This window comes from Sinohyriopsis cumingii, chromosome 12 (genome assembly GCF_028554795.1).
Source record: "Sinohyriopsis cumingii isolate HCF-2022 chromosome 12, ASM2855479v2, whole genome shotgun sequence".
Lineage (NCBI taxonomy): Eukaryota > Metazoa > Mollusca > Bivalvia > Unionida > Unionidae > Sinohyriopsis > Sinohyriopsis cumingii.
In genome coordinates, this window is record NC_142972.1 from 59,799,687 (window position 1) to 59,814,644 (window position 14,958).

The 14,958-nt window shown below is 35.4% G+C and overlaps 1 protein-coding gene and 1 long non-coding RNA gene across 3 annotated transcripts in view; one reads left to right on the forward strand and one right to left on the reverse strand.

The window, feature by feature from the left end:
* LOC149786558 (uncharacterized) overlaps positions 1-14,958 on the reverse strand; it is a 206,657-nt gene that overhangs the window by 52,018 nt on the left and 139,681 nt on the right. The window lies entirely within an intron of this gene.
* The window catches only part of LOC149786559 (uncharacterized), a 52,818-nt gene continuing 42,148 nt past the window's right edge, over positions 4,289-14,958 (forward strand). The window contains exon 1 of the long non-coding RNA XR_016424980.1: positions 4,289-5,074. This is a non-coding gene — a long non-coding RNA (uncharacterized LOC149786559). The remainder of the gene's footprint in view (positions 5,075-14,958) is intronic.

Genomic DNA, 14,958 nt, shown 5'->3' on the forward strand with positions numbered 1-14,958 from the left:
ACAAAAAACTACAACAAGGTTCCTGCAGTCTGCTTCTTCATCAGAGGAAATTACAGAACTGAGTTCACAAGCGTGTTCAATTCAAACGTTAAGGGTGCAAAATGATCAAAATTGCTAGCTTACTCTATAAATGTTAGTGATTTTGTTCAGCAAGGAATATTTACCATGGTTTAAAGCCATATTTTAGCAATATTTGATACATATCATATATATTGCAAATACACTTTATAAAACCAGCACAAGTTATAAATGGAAAATTCCACTATGCCCATAAATGGAATGAATTCAGATGACAAATTCCATGACCCAGGCTGTATATGCTAGTAAAGCAGACAATGATTTCAGGTTTGATCTTCTTCGTTTTGAAAACACTGCAAACTCTTATCAGGTCTTAGATGTCATGTATTATCATACAAACTTGTGTATTCAAGAATAGTGAAGTAAATCCAGGAATAACAAATAGCATACTTAAGTTTTAAGAACTATACTCTGCCATTTTGTATATACATTGTAAAGCAAACAAAACACACAAGCAAACCTCCATGGCTTTACTTTGACTATCTTTCCCCTTGTACTGTAATTTCATGAATGCATTTCTACACCAAAAATTGGCTAATCACCTGTTGCTTGTTTATCAACACATTTCTAATATCATTCTCAGCAAAAATATTGTTTATCTATTAAACATTTTCTAATATCCTTCGAAATGAAAATGTTTGTGCTGTATAGAGTCCCACAGACTTCTCATCTTTTTTCCAGCCCTTGTATTGGCATTTAATGGTCGTATTCAGACAACATTGATGTTGTCTGCTTTCGCTGTTCTGGAAAACACTTATATTTTGTTTATGTTCACATCTGCCAAAAGAATATCATTCATCTACAAACTTTTCTTATCAATCTCAGCAGCAATGTTCACCAAAAAAAATTCCACATTACACAATGTCTTAAGAAGAAACATCCTCTATGTGGACCTATTTTGAACCAATTCAGGTGATACAATTTTTAAATAATCGTATCAGTTGTTCTTTACATGCAATACAAACAATACAAGACAAACAAAATGTAGGTGTGAAGAACAAGTATTCAGTTGGATTCCCTCAGGGCCAAATGACACCCATGATTCAATTACAGGTAAAAATGTTGAATATCAAGTTTAAATTGCCACAGATTCTTTCAAAGACCAAGTCAAACAAAATACATACATATATATATGATCAGCTTGAGGGCGCTGTTGCATATGCACCATATGTACTTGCTTATAAGTCGGTTCCAGGCACAAACAACATACACCCTAATTTGCTGTTTATGATTATGATGCGCCATCAGATCAGGGTCTGTTTCTTTGTTCACCTGATTGCTCCAAACAAACTGCATAGAACCTGATCTTCTGGTGCATTAAACATCGGCATATACGGGTCCATGCAGACTGCAATTTAGCAAGACTTATAAGCAGATAAAGATGGTATATACAGTTGGCCTATTCCCAAATTACATTTTTATATTGTTGATTTATGACCAGATATCAATATTCTAGAATACTTCAAGTTTTATAACCAGAACAAAGATAAATATGATTGGTGTTCATAGTTTTAAAGTCAAATAATGTGAGCCACCATATAAACCTGAAGACAACTGACCTGGTCAAATCCATTAACAAGCTACTTGCCTTAGATTCAGGATGTGTAATTTATGCACCAAAAAAACCAAACCCCACTTTTTTCCTTCATGTTTATCAAATTATGGGCCAGTAAAAGGAAATTTTTCTCTACCATAAAAATATATTACCTGTCATATGGCTTCTGGGGGATAGAAATCTTTTTGCCCTGCACATGAAAATCTTAGAACTAAAGCACAGAAAGATAAAAGACTTCCATGTTTTTATTCACAAATACCAACATTAACAGTTCAATTCCAAAGCCATAAAGAAAAAAAGTTTTAAAAAACATTTTTAAAAACTTTAGAAAGATAAACGTTTCCAAAAAAGTGAACATGTACTCCTACAAGATAAATGACACTGACCACATCCATTTAAACAAGGATTTTATTTTGTGGCATCTCATCAAAAACATACTTAACTTAGTTTATATAAATTTTTTGTCTCAAAGGGTGACGCTGATATTCAACAAGAACATCTTCCAATACAGTGAGCTCTGGCAAGATGTGCAGTTCTAACTCGGTTTTCCTGTGTTCTTCCTAAACCGGTTATACCATGAATGGTGTTAAAACCACAAAGACAACAGGATACGTTATTTGGTTAATAGATTTTGTGCACAAAGCCCTGGAAAATATTTTGTTCAAGGACTTAAAATGTCTTCACATAATACACATTGCTGTGTGTCATTTGATCCAACAAATTTTAGCTCACTTTATTTAGTAATTCATGAATTTTGGATATGTAAATTTGTTAAAAATCTAAATTTAAAAAGTCCTTAATTTTATTCATTTTTTAAATTTTGTGTTCCCTCAACTCAACAAATTTAAGTACTTTTAAAAGATAAAGTCTTCTTTAAATTTAAGGAGGTTTTAAGGCAACTGTTGCAAATTCAATGATTTAAGAACTATTCATGGATCAGATATGCATGTCATATACGCAATCAGGATGATACCAACACATCTTGGATATTTTTCATGTGAAACATGCCACTTTCCCCCAAAAAGAGCTTGATTTTCTGCATGCTTGTTTGTAGAAATTTCATTTGCATATGTTGCCAAGTGTTTAAGACATGCCAATGTATACAGACCACTCCAGGGGCCAAATGGTTAGTGTCCACCTTGGAAGTGGAAGGTCGTGGGTTTGAACCCCGGCCAAGTCTTACTTACAAAAATGGGGCTAACAGCTGCCTCGCTAGTCACTCAGCGTTAAGAGGTTAGTGTTAGGACTGGTCATCCTGGTGTTAGGATAATGTGACCGGGTGGGACATCATGCTACATGTCTGCGGCATGATGCCCCAGTGCTAGACATCACTATAAACTGCCACACTGCAGACATTGCAGCGATTATGACTGAAATTTTTTTAAAGCTAGGTTAAAAATCCTAATCACATATACACATACCAATTAATGCAATATTTCAAGTCAACATTTGCAGTCTACTTGTGTTGGCGTGCTATAAAACACCAAACCAAACCAAATCTATGCTGTTCATGAAATGCTGGGAATGATGAAAATTCCCATGTTGATGTAGGATATTGATGTAGAATTATTGCTTGTCAAGTGAAATTTCAAGCAAATAGTCTACTTTTTATATAGGTAAAACAAGAACTGTGCCAAAAAAACGCAAATGCAACACCAACACCATAGTGCTTGAAATGACCAAATGGAAAACTTAAACAAGCTGGTATGTATCTTGCATGCATGTTTTAGTGCATAAAAAAACTTAGTTTTTGGACCATTTTCTGTACATTATTTTATCCTGGTGGGTAAAAACTAATTGTTGCTGCCCCTGCAACTGCTCCCTCCACTCAAATATGATGTACTGGTACTTTAAGCTTATAAGATTATCTAACTGCAAACTGCACAGATCCAGATCTCCTTGCATATAATTTTATGTCAGATCTGGATATTTACAGTTTGTTTGAAGTAATCAGCAGAACAAACAAAACACTGACCCTGATCTGCAGGCTGATTATGCTATGGCAGATCCATTTTGTTGTTGTTTGCAGTTTGACTAAAGCAAGCAGATGCGGTAACTACTGTGGTCTTACTATTTCTTATCAGGTCATCACTTTTGCTGGCATAAAAATAATTGGGCATTTTCTTCCTTAAAACTTTGTTCTCCAACTGATATCAATGCACCCATTGTTCTAATAAGTCACGTGACCAATATCATCTCATGGGAACAGAAGGCAAATAAGGGGGAAGTGAAACTACTTCTTATCAGGTCATCCCTTTTTCAGTTAAAAGAATTCCTTATAAACAAGGTGACCATTCAGTGGACAAATTGGTAAAAATATATTCTGGAACAAAGCAAAATGACCTATGAATAATGGTTACTCTCTTTTTTTAAGAGGTTTCACGAGTAGGACCATTATGTTGTTGTTGTTGTAGGGTTTAACACCATTTTTCAGCAAATTATGTAATTTTCATTTATCTCAGGTAAAATTAGAACATGATACTCTAAAAACTTTCAAACAACTCCCAAGGTACTTAGCTATATGTATATCAAATGGTGGGTGGACATAAGATTATGAAAACAATAGCTATCAAAACACTTTCCTAAAATGACTATCTTCACTATTTTATTTGAAACACTTACATTTGCTGTTTTCTCCTCCCCATCGTCTGAAAGATAAGTCACTTCCTTCTCTTACTTAATTTCCAGTGATCAAAAATATCTGCGATTTGTGAATGTGAAGATCACAAATATCAATGAATGATAAAAATGGAAAAAATAACGCCGGGTTCTGAACATTCAGGAGCAAATAAAATGAACTGCACTTCACTTCCCAATCAATCACAAAATCAGACAATCAGGTTAGATGACCTTTGAAATTTTTGTTCACTCCATCATGATAAGCTACTACCAGTGCAAAATTTATCTATACAGACTGTAATGCAACCACACAGATCGTAATTCATATTAACTATCATGGTGTTGTCCTCAATATTTTTTTTCTCCATTAAAAGTTTGTATTTGCGGAATAGATGTTCTTTTTTCAAAGCCTGTCAGTCTGTTATACAATCTGTTGCATACAAAGTATATGTATGAAACACTGACAACAGAATAGAATCAATGAAGTGACATTCCATAATTTCCTTCCAATGGGTGTGTAGCAAGGTGCAAACTCCAAAGCTGATATGCAATCAGACTGTACACAGTAATATTTATGCGAAGTATCTCAATGACCTAATAAATATCATAACTCTGGTGGCAGGGAAAGATATGGAGCCTTTCATCTGATGACTTTAATACTTCATAGATATCCATCCAAACGAACTCTCCATCTAAATCATGAGTCAAAATTCTCATGTATATACTGTGGTGTGCACTGTTTGGAATGAAGCACCTTGTGACGAGTGGCAATCATGCAATCCTGATGACTTAATAGATCGGACCTGCATGTTCAATCAAAAGGTAAGATTCCAATTAATATCTACATCATGTCACTTAAGTGTAGTGGTGTACATTTACTCTCATTTCATTTAGTTTCATCGTTAACTGATCTGGAGGTTTTACATAAATCACGATTTAGTCATTAGTTCAATTCATGTAGTAATGAGATCTCTGAACACAGCTGTACTGTCATTAGTTCAATTCATGTAATAAGATCTCTGAACACAGCTGTACTGTCATTAGTTCAATTCATGTAATAAGATCTCTGAACACAGCTGTACTGTCTCATTAGTTCAATTCATGTAGTAATAAGATCTCTGAACACAGCTGCACTGTCATTAGTTCAATTCATGTAATAAGATCTCTGAACACAGCTGTATTGTCATTAGTTCATGTCATAAGATCTCTGAACACAGCTGTACTGTCATTAGTTCAATTCATGCAATAAGATCTCTGAACACAGCTGTACTGTCATTAGTTCAATTCATGCAATAAGATCTCTGAACACAGCTGTAGTCATTAGTTCAATTCATGCAATAAGATCTCTGAACACAGCTGTATTGTCATTAGTTCAATTCATGCAATAAGATCTCTGAACACAGCTGTACTGTCATTAGTTCAATTCATGCAATAAGATCTCTGAACACAGCTGTAGTCATTAGTTCAATTCATGCAATAAGATCTCTGAACACAGCTGTACTGTCATTAGTTCAATTCATGCAATAAGATCTCTGAACACAGCTGTACTGTCATTAGTTCAATTCATGCAATAAGATCTCTGAACACAGCTGTATTGTCATTAGTTCAATTCATGCAATAAGATCTCTGAACAGCTGTACTGTCATTAGTTCAATTCATATAATAAGATCTCTGAACACAGTTGTACTGTCATTAGAAGTATCAACATTTGCTGGCATTTAAATCTACAGTATACAACAATCACAAATTCCATTAAGACTTGTTACCTCATGGATATTACTGAAATCTCCATACATGGAATATCAAGCTCATTCTGATTCCACAGGTAATATTAAATGCAAGAATTACCAAGCTCAAGTAAAGTTGCCAGCAATAAAGGTTTTCTTTTGTGTTCACTACAAAAAAAAATCAGGGAGAACTAAACTGGTCATTTCAAAAGTTGTATGTTTTCTCTGCCTTGCATGACATATCTGCTAAATATAAAAAGAATGTAAACAAAGTTGCTTTGAAAAGGGTCTATCACAAGTGACATTAAAGCTATGCTGTTTTTTTTTTTCTTTCTTCTCCCTGCCAGAACATAACACAGTTGTAAATTAGGATGTTAATATGCCTGGTCTTGTAACTACTGAGGATCAACATCAAATTTATTTTCCACCATCACACGGATCTGTAATGGGATAACTAGATACAACCGACTACTGAAAGCCAAAATGTGTTGGTAAATGTAATGGTTTTGTCATATGTGAAAGCCAAAATGTGTCGTTAAATGTACTGGTTTTATTATATGTGAAAAGATTTGCTAAAAAATCTAAATGGACAAATCTAAAATTAGGTCTGCAAATAGCGTTACTATTTCAATAAATAAACTATTTTATGTTATTTAAAAAAGTATGATCTTAGTGAGAGATTACAAACTTAATCCACAATTAGGAGTTTACAACTTTAGTATAAATTAGGACACAAAAGTAATGGGCATTTCATAACATATTTAGCTCATTTGCTTTAAATCTATGTTAATTTAAGAAAAACATTATGATATTAAATTTGATCTCAGTACTCATGGACATTGTCTGTATCATCAGGACTGGTTTGACACACGGGGTCCTTTTATGTAGTTTGAATTGTTTTGCAAAAAGTTTCCACAGAGAATACAAAGTTATGTCTGAAGGGTTAGATTCAGCATGAAATCCCCATTCAGGAAGAGGATTGGTTTTCTGCATTAGGGAGGCTAATAATTTCTGGGATATGCCTATTTTTAAGGTCCCCACACTGGTAGGTTATTTTGATACCATCTGTCACCCCTTCCATCCAACTGATTATAACTTACTCTCATCCTTAAGTAATGGGTGGAAATTTATCTAGCTTGATAAAATGGTTGCCTGTGTGATGATCATCTACGACAGTGGTATGATTTTGGACCACTCCCTTGGGGTCCCAGGGAAGATGTCAAAAACAAAATAAAAAATATGACATTTTTTAATTTTAAAGAAACAACTTTGTATACGTATTTGATGAAGGAGGACACATACGATATGTAAAAGAATTTGGGCTATAACCCCTGAGTCATACTCCAAAATGGGGGAGTAGGTATCTGTACCATATATTTCTAATACAAGTCAAATTGCAAACAACAAAGATCCTGATCTGTTGTAGCTTAATGCACCTGTAAACCAGGGTCTATGTTGTTTGCCTAACTGATTACTCTTAACAAACTGCCCAGATCTTCCAGCACATTATGCGACAGCAGATCTGGGTCTGTGCAGCTTGCAGTTGGGTTCATCTATGTGAGTATATATTATAATATAATAAATAGCATCTGCATGTGACAAAATTGGCAAACAATAGGAGAAGCTCCAGTGTATTCTGATATTAAAGACTAAGTAAGTAGTACATTAACTGACCTTTGACCTATTATCTCAAAGTCAATAGGTGCCAGGACTTTTTCTTGTCTCACATGCAGGTCAATGCTTAAATGTTTTTTTTTCCTCAAGTTTGTGGCATTGGACTTGAGATACTGTGGAAACCATCTTCATTCCTGGAGTATGTCTGATCTTGAATTTTAATCCAAAATCAACAGTGTCTTCAGTCTCAAATTCAAACCATTTACAAAGTTTAATCAAGGTATGTGGTACAGAGCTAAAGTAGTTATGCAGAAATCATTCTTCCTTCTTTTAAACTATGTGACCTTACCCTCTGTACCGCAAAATGAATACACATTTGGTCTCAAATGCAAGTAATTCAAAAATATTTGGTCAAAGTAGATCATAAAGAAAACAAAATATCGTTCAGAAACCATTTTTCTTCTTGTTACTTTGATCTTTGACGCCAAAAGTAACAGGTGTCTTTCTTATCTAAAATGCAAGCCATCTATAAAGTTTGGTCAAAGTATCTGGTATACAAATCAAGTTACTGTGTGGATAGTTTTGCCTCTTTCACATCCAATGTCCTTAACCTTTCGCATTTTCATTGCAAAATGTATTTTAGCCACAACTGTAAGCTACTTACAAAGTGGCAATAGTATTTGGTGGAAAAGTAAAGTTTTTATATTAAATGAAATAAGGAAGAGATGGCTGGGCATACAACATAAATATACCCTTCATAATACACTGACCTTTGATGGACATATTGAAACTTATTTTCATTTTTTAGCTAAGTTAGCAAGGGATATACTTTTGATCCATGGTATCTATTCTGAAATCCTGATATCAGCCCCCACTCCCCAAACTGCTTAATCACTCTATAGTACCCATTTTGAAATCCCCACATCTGAGCTCCCCCCTCCTTTAAGAGCATACCAAAGGTTAAATCTCTCTCCCTCATGTCTGCTTCTGCAATAAAACTAATAACCAGTGAGTAATGGCAAGCAATCACTACACAGGTATGAACATCATCCTATATTTTAATATGCATTGGTACCCCTTGATCTTTTGATTTCTGACACAGAAACTTCAATTCTTGGTACATGTACATCCATACTGATCTAGATCATTTACACCCGATTACAAAATCTTTCTGATCAGGGATGTTAAGGTCTATTGTCCAAAAGTATTTGCAAGTTCTTGTCAAACTCCATCAGTTACTATTTATATCCAAGTTGGGTCCAATCAGAAGCAATACAGACCATGATTTGCTATTGCACAAAAGGTGCAAACAGATCTTTGTTGTTTGCTCAACTTCAGATTAATATTTGCAAGAGGCACAGACCCAGATCTGCCAGTGTATTATGTAATAGCAGATCTGGATCTACGCAGTTTGCAGTTGGAAATGAATCACAAGTACACAAAGAAAGTGCCTTTATTATAAATTTAAGGTATCTATGTCAATAACTAGATGCAATCTATATAAACAGACTGATGATTTTTCTGCGTTTATCTTTTCCTGTAATTTAGATTATTCTGCAAGCCCTCAATAATGAATGTTATCATACATCCTGTTCTGATTCATCTTAACCTTCGGGGCACCGAATGGCCGAGTGGTCAAAAGTGATCACCTTTACAGATCACTGGAATCTCACCTCTGTCTGCATGGGTTTGAGTCTAGAGTTCAGCAACTGTGGGTATGCAAGAAAGTTTGCCAGTAGCTTCTCATGGCTCAGTGGTTCTTTCTGGGGTTTTCCCGGCTTCTTCCTCTACCATTTATACTGGCTGCCATGTATAGCCTATCTTGTTCAGAAAAATGGCGTTAAACCCCATAACGATAACAACAACATCAACTTAACCTTCAAATGAAGTACCATCTATACTCACTAAAAAGTCAAGTCAAAGTGCAAACAACAAAGACCTTGATCTGCCATAATTCACATGCAGACCAAGGTATGTCTTTTGTTCTACTGATTACTCCTAACAAACTGCACAGACCCAGTTCTGCTGGTACATTATGCGATGACACATCTGGGTCAGTGCAATCTACAGTTGGACTTGATTTAAAAGCAAGTATAGATGATATTTCTAATATTGGAAAATTTCATATGTTCAATATAGTGCCCACTAAACAATAATTCATATAAAAAATGTGACCACATTACTTCTTGTTTAAATAATTACTTTCTTAACAACATGTATAATGTTACTGTTATGACAAATATTTGAAATGTTATGATAATCTGTTGGAAAGGAAAAAAGTATAAAGTTCTATAGTGATTATCTTAATTAGTACCTCAAATCATCAAGAGATTTGCAAATGATACATCAGCTCAATGGAGCACATTACCATTTTTCAAAGAAATCTGTTCAAACAGCACACAGATAGTTGGCCAATTGGAGCTTTCAGTTACTAGTCATTCAGAAATGGGACACTTGATGGAAATAATGCTACAAGTATTCATTCCATTATTTTTTCGTGTTTACCAAATTTGAAGTGAACAAACACAAAGCTCTATGTATCTGGCACCATATGATAGAATGATAATTATTGTTGAGTAGGTATAATGACATTCCCCATGCCTAAATGTGTATGCCCGATTATAATACGACTGAGCCTAGTTCCTTACAGATACTATCTGATACAATATAATCTCTTTTGGACAATTTGATCAATGTAAACATATGGTCATGAAAGACTACTATAAATGAAGAATTCTGCAGAATGCCTTGTCTTACCTGTTTACATTGTGCAATGTTAAATCAGGTCATTGTGACCTGAATTCAGTAGCAATGAGTAGCATCTGGTAGCAATTTGAATTATTTTCAAAGATGGCTATCTAAGCAGTATGGGTCATGAATATTCATGCAGAACTACCTGATCAATGGAAATGAATGCAAACTTGATGCAATTACTGAAGAGTGAACTGTTGGTCACAGTGACCTACTTTTTACAGTACCCAGTAGCACCCCTGCACATAAATGGATCCTTTTGGCTATACATTCAAGTGTCTTGGAAATGATTTGAATTTACATAAATAAAACATATTATTGAACACTAGGAGGAAAATGCCACAGAAAAATTAATTATTGTACCAATCTCTTTTATGTGCCTATGTTGGCAAGAATACATTGAAACAAGGAAAGGAAAAAACTTAAATGTCAGGTTTCTCATCATAAGTCACCAGAATCCAAACAAGGTACCCTTGCTGGGATTTGGATGAGGTCTGTAGTACCTTCTTGTGTGATATGACAAGCAACTAATGCAGGCAACCTATATATAGGAAATGTGTCCTGAGATGCTGTTCCATCTAAGGTCATGGCCAATTCCACCCCCACCCCCCCAAAAAATATGACTTTATAATATAGGATTTTACTCTTTATTGCCTTAATCTTTGTTTTGTATTCCTTTCTTGGGATACTGTTACCTTTTATTTTTCACTGCAATCTGCATATTTACTTTGGTTGCAAGGGTTTATTTGGGCATAGTTTGCATATTTGCTTTAGTTGCAAGGGTTTATTTGGACATAGTTTGCATATTTGCTTTAGTTGCAAGGGTTTATTTGGACATAGTTTGCATATTTGCTTTAGTTGCAAGGGTTTATTTGGGCATAATTTGCATATTTGCTTTAGTTGCAAGGGTTTATTTGGGCATAGTCTGCATATTAACTTTGGTTGCAAGGGTTTATTTGGGCATAGTTTGCATATTTGCTTTAGTTGCAAGGGTTTATTTGGGCATAGTCTGCATATTTGCTTTAGTTGCAAGGGTTTATTTGGGCATAGTCTGCATATTTACTTTCATTGCAAAGGTTTATTTGGGCATAGTCTGCATATTTACTTTCACTGCAAAGGTTTATTTGGGCACAGTCAACATATTTACTTTTGTTGCAAAGGTTTATTTGGACATAGTTTGCATATTTACTTTCACTGCAAACGTTTATTTGGGCATAGTCTGCATATTTACTTTCATTGCAAAGGTTTATTTGGGCATAGTTTGCATATTTGCTTTAGTTGCAAGGGTTTATTTGGACATAGTTTGCATATTTACTTTGGTTGCAAGGGTTTATTTGGGCAAAGTTTGCCTATTCCATGTGTGCCAGGATTGTACTAATGTGCCATTAAACTTTATACACACTGAATATAAGCAAGCATAGAAAGCTAAGATTCTATGACAATGCAACAAAGTGAAACTGCCCCAATTCTTATCATGAAGTCTACATTAAAATCATGAGACGAGTTCAAAGAAGAGCATGAAAGCTGACAGCATCATTTTTGCTATGCTGCTGTCTTGAAAACAAATTAGAAACTTATTTTGCAAGATTACAAAATCAAAGTAATCTATTATTTGGTCTGTAATAGAATGTTGGGTTGAATGCTTGTACCATATACAACTAGGCTCTGACCAACAATTCTCCAGGGGGTGCAAAAAGAAGTGTTCTGATTACTACACTGTACAAAAGGGTTACAACCAACAATTCCCCAGGGGGTATAGATAGAGGTGTTCTAACTAAGAGAGACTGAAAATTAAGAGCTACAACACATTTAATCTCAAACCTACATTTCTGGCCAATATGACAGCCTTGATGGAGACAGTGGATAATGAAGCATGTTACACTTTGTAACATTAACAAGCATTTATCATAGATACAGCTGACATGGCTAGTTTGCATCCAATGTAGCAGTGGCATGAAAGGATTACCATATGTACTTGTTCATAATTCAAATCCAACTGCAAACTGCATAGACCTTGATCTGTTATCGCATAATGCCCCGGAAGATCTGGGTCTGTTCAGTTTGTTAGGAGTAATTGATAGAAAATACAGCACTGACCACGATCTGCAGGCACATTATGCTACAGCAGAGCATGCTCTTTGTTCTTTGCAGTTTACCCTGACTTGTAAGCAAATATGGATGGTACTCTAGGGATATAAATTGCTATGGAAATATACAGTATTCCCTCATTATACACTATCCATAGGTGCCACAGAGTATACCACTATATAGTTATACCTCCATACAATGAAGAAAATGATGCAGTACTCCCTCGTTATAACAGTGTCCATAGGTGCCACAGACTATACCACCTTATGGTTAGACCTCCATACAATGAAGAACACGATGCAATACTCCCTCGTTATAACAATGTCCATAGGTGCCACAGACCATACCACCTTATAGTTAGACCTCCATACAATGAAGAACATGATGCAATACTCCCTCATTATAACAATGTCCATAGGTGCCAGAGACTATAACACCTTATGCAATACACCCTCCATCTCTGTCTGCTCTGGTTTGAGTCTCGGATTCAGCCAATGTGGGTATGTAAGAAAGCTTGCCAGTAGCTTCTCGTGGTTGTCAGTGGTTCTTTCTGGGATTTTCCTCCACTATTAATACTGGCAGCCATGTATAGCCTATTGTGTGCTGAGAAATGGCATTAAACCCCACAAGAACAACAACAACAGCAGTATTCCCTCATTATAGCATTGTCCATAAGTGTCACAGTCTATACCACCTTATGGTTAGACCACCATACAATGAATTACATGATACAGTACTCTCTTATTACAACAATGTCCATATGTGCTACAGAGTACACGACTTTAAGTTTTGACCACCATACAATGAAATAGGGGCCCCGAGTAGGTGAATGGTCTAAAGCGCTGACCAATTATTGATCACTGACATTTCACCTCTGTCTGCATGGGTTCAAGTCTATGGATTGGCCAATGTAGGTATGTCAGAAAGCTTGCTGGTAGCTTCTCATGGGTCGCTGGTTCTTTCCGGGGTTTTCCCAGGTTCTTCCTCCACCATTTATACTGGCCGCTATGTATAGCCTTATGCTGAAAAAATGGCGTTAAACCCTATAACAACAACAACAATGAAGTACATATTGTACATAATTTTACTACCACTTAATGAAATGGGATCAATGCCTATACATAAGTTATAACAAGAACCATGTTATAATGAAGGGCATTGAGGGAGGGCTGTATCAAGTAGAGACAGTTTTACACGATTATAAGTGATTATTTTCAGCAAGTAGGAGATTGTGCGTGTCCTTCTCCATGTATATATTCTAATGTGTAAACAATACCATTCAAATTTTGTAACTTTATACATGTACCATTGTTATAATGCGTACCATTCAGGCCTTAATGAATGCCTACTGGCTAAACACGTTAGGTCAATATCACATCTACTGTGTGTCAAGTATCTAGCCTGATTTAGTCACTAATGTCAACACTGATTATCTTACTAAAAATCCATGGGTTAAAAATCCTAAATTTACTGCTGACTCAAGTTGGGAAATTTAAATAGTCAATTTGTGACCAAGTTGATAATACATATATGTAACATAAAATAATGAGGAGAATTAGGTCAAAGGTTTCAAGTTTATATATTTGTGAGTACAGACTGCAAGATAAATATAGTAAGCTAATATGATGAAATCTGCCGATTTACACTATCGCTCATAAGTCTAGTCAAACCGCAAAAAGCAAAGCAGGGTTAATGTTGTTTGTTTTACGGATTACTCCAAAGAAACTGCTCAGACCCAGATTAAGCTGGCACATTTTGCAATGGCAGATCTGGGTCTGTGCAGTTTGCAGTTGGATACATCTTACAAGCGAGCATGAATGGTAATGTCCATTCTGCCAAGATGTTCAGTCATACGGTGGTTTGTGTACTGGACTTGGGCTAAGTGGGTTGTTTAAATCCTGCTTGGCATAGCTTGTTCAGCCATATTGATACATCTCTAAGGCAGGGCTTGAAAATGACCCTAGTAATTTAGCGTTTTACTACTTACAACTCTGAAATTGCAAGCACAAAAGACTGCCAGTTAAAAAAATTTAAAAACTGAAATTTCTTGCCAGGATAATTTGTACATTTTATTTCAATATATGGAAAATGCTAATGGACTCTGTAAATCCTGATATTTACTACCAGTAGTTGAAAATATTACATCAAATTGCTGCTAGAACTGAAAAAAGTCCATTTTGAAACTTGTTGGCCAAGGAACTTGACTCTAATTCCCTTGACACTGGTCATTCAATGACATCTGTACTGTTACATCCCAATCAATAAATCAATTAATATTCTGTTTAAACTGGGGCAGTGGGAGCCATTGATATCTACATGATAATTTACATCAATCAAAATGTATCTATTGATGTATTAGTTCTGATACTCTGACCTATGTCCTCACAAACTTATCAAAATGAACTGGATACAGATAACTTTGCCATGACCCAACATAAATGGGTGAGTCCACTGAAAATGCAGGCATCAGTAGTTTTGCCAGTCAGTTTATCAAATAATTATGCAGGCATCAGTAGTTTTGCCAGT